The sequence below is a fragment of the Tupaia chinensis genome, unplaced genomic scaffold, assembly GCF_000334495.1.
Source record: "Tupaia chinensis unplaced genomic scaffold, TupChi_1.0 Scaffold146740_1, whole genome shotgun sequence".
NCBI classification, from domain to species: domain Eukaryota; kingdom Metazoa; phylum Chordata; class Mammalia; order Scandentia; family Tupaiidae; genus Tupaia; species Tupaia belangeri.
This window is the reverse complement of record NW_006206595.1, coordinates 142,882-145,035: the sequence shown is the minus strand read 5'-3', so window position 1 is coordinate 145,035 and position 2,154 is coordinate 142,882. Positions and strand designations below refer to the sequence as shown.

The 2,154-nt window shown below is 59.6% G+C and overlaps 1 long non-coding RNA gene across 1 annotated transcript in view; it reads right to left on the bottom strand.

Moving 5' to 3' along the window:
* LOC102470865 (uncharacterized) overlaps nucleotides 1–2,140 on the bottom strand; it is a 15,203-nt gene extending 13,063 nt beyond the window's left edge. The window contains exon 1 of the long non-coding RNA XR_337494.3: nucleotides 2,061–2,140. This is a non-coding gene — a long non-coding RNA (uncharacterized LOC102470865). The remainder of the gene's footprint in view (nucleotides 1–2,060) is intronic.
* Nucleotides 2,141–2,154: the final 14 nt, after the last annotated feature.

Genomic DNA, 2,154 nt, shown 5'->3' with positions numbered 1-2,154 from the left:
TGCAAGGTCCCTCACCCTGTCCCCAGTCTGCTGCTGCTGTTTGGTTTCATTTCCAGACTGCCGTGGGGGTGGGGGGCGAAAACTGTGGCAATCTGAGGGGAGGGGCCGGCATAGGGCGGGCCTTCTTGGGCACTGCTGTCTTGCTGCTGTCATTGGCTGGGGACAAGGAGGCCACCAGAAGGGAGGGCTACAGTTATCAAAATGTATATGGATAGACAAATGCCCACCAGAGACAAAGACAGGCAGACAGACAGACAGTAAACCAAGACAAAGGGGAGTCAGAGACAGAATTCTAGACTTCCTTTCTTTGGAGGTACCCTGAGTGTTTTGTCCCCTGCTTTAGCTTCCCTGTCCCCATTGGCTGGGTTGACTCAACTGCAGTCTCAGAGCTCCAGCTCTTGGACTCTGGGACTAACTCTGAGCCCCTCTGAAGAAGGTTAAGAAGAGCTGAGAGGTGATACCCAGCAGGGAGCGCTTCATGGGGTGGTGCCGGGTTCTGGGTCAGAATGCCCAGCCCAGCAGGGAGTGGTGCCCTCCCTGGTTCATGAGGACAGGAGACTCATTCACTGTAAACCAAGTACAGATGTGCTGGGAAGGAGAGGGGGAGATTAGGGCCACATTCCCAAACCGCAGCTGGGCCCGCCCTCCTTCCACCAGCTCCCACCAGGGCAGGACAGGAGGGGTTAACTCTGCAGCCTCCTGGCAGAATCCCTGCCACACAGGCGGGGCACCATCCCACCCCAGCCTGGGCGCCTGGGTCCAATTCCCTGACACCCGCCCCTCCCACACTGCTGAGAGCTGCTCCCAGGGTAACCAAGCAATGTCAACAGCAGCCAGGCCACCTGGGGACAGGACCCTGGAGTACTTATTCCCAGCTCTTCCCACCCCTGGAGTGAAAGGGAGGGCTTGTCTGTACCCTTCCCCCACTGACGTCTCTGTTCTCTGGAGATGACCACAGTACGTCTCTTCTTCCCAGCTCCTTCACCTGACTCTGGCTACCTCCCTTCCTGGGAGGTGGACAACTGGCCCCCAGGGTGTCGGTGAGGACAGAGCAGAGTAATTCCAGTACGGAAAATGTGATGTGACCCTGGAGTCCATGTCCCAGGTGCTGGCCACCCTGGGGGTGTTGCCAACTGGGGAAAGTCCTCCGTTACTCCAACCTTCCAGCCTAGCCCAGCCCCGATAGCGCTCCCTCCCTCCTATTTCTCCGGAGTGTTTGGGGTCCTGTCACAGAGCTTGGACCTCAGGACTCTCTGTAGTCAGTAGAATGGAGAGCAAAATTGCTGGGTTCCCACTTTAGGACTGAGTCTGAGTCTGTGCTGGGAAGTCAGGTAGAGTATCCCCATCGGACAAGACATTGCCGCGGAGCGAGCACTGCGCGCGCGCGAACACACACACACGCACACACACACACACACAGAGTCAACAACATTCGTGGCGCATCTACCAGGCAGGCAGGCAGGCCGGTGCTGGCTAAAGCAGACACACACACCCTCTGCCTGGGTTTTCTCCCTCACACCCAGCCCAAGGCTCCTCCCACTCCCAGCTCCAGTTCCTCCTACCCGGCTCCCCAGCCTCTGCCCGTCTGATTCCAAGCGTAAAGGTGGGGACGACACTGGCATCAGGGACCCAGGAGCCCTAACTCCTGCCGCTTACCTCAGGCAGGGTGAGAGGGAGGCCGGCTGTAAGTGGGGGGGGAGGCCGGGTGTAAGGGGGGGGGGGGGAGCTCAGCACCCCCCCCACAATCCCCACTAGTTAAACCAGTTTGCTTCTAGGACCGAAGGACTGTCTAGGGTAGACAAGGGGAAAGGAGAGGCAGACTTGCAGGTGAAGGCTGAACAAAGGGTGAGGGCAGCGGCGTCTGCCCTGGCATACTCCTGGCCATCACTCCACCCAGGGGAGGACATGGCTACAGCTCCCATTGCCTGCCCTAAGGGGGTATGAGGCTGGCCTTGCAGAACCACAGCCCGCCTAGGGACAACTCAACCAGTCCCCTCGAATGGTAGGACGGGGAAAGTGCCAGAGAGAAAGGGAGGGCATCGCGGGGTTCAGACACTGACCTCCTCTGCCAGTCTTGCCCGGCCTCCACGGGGATGGAGCCATAGAAGCCCAGCGAATGGGAGGGGCAGAGACCCAGGCGTCCCGGGCCGCACC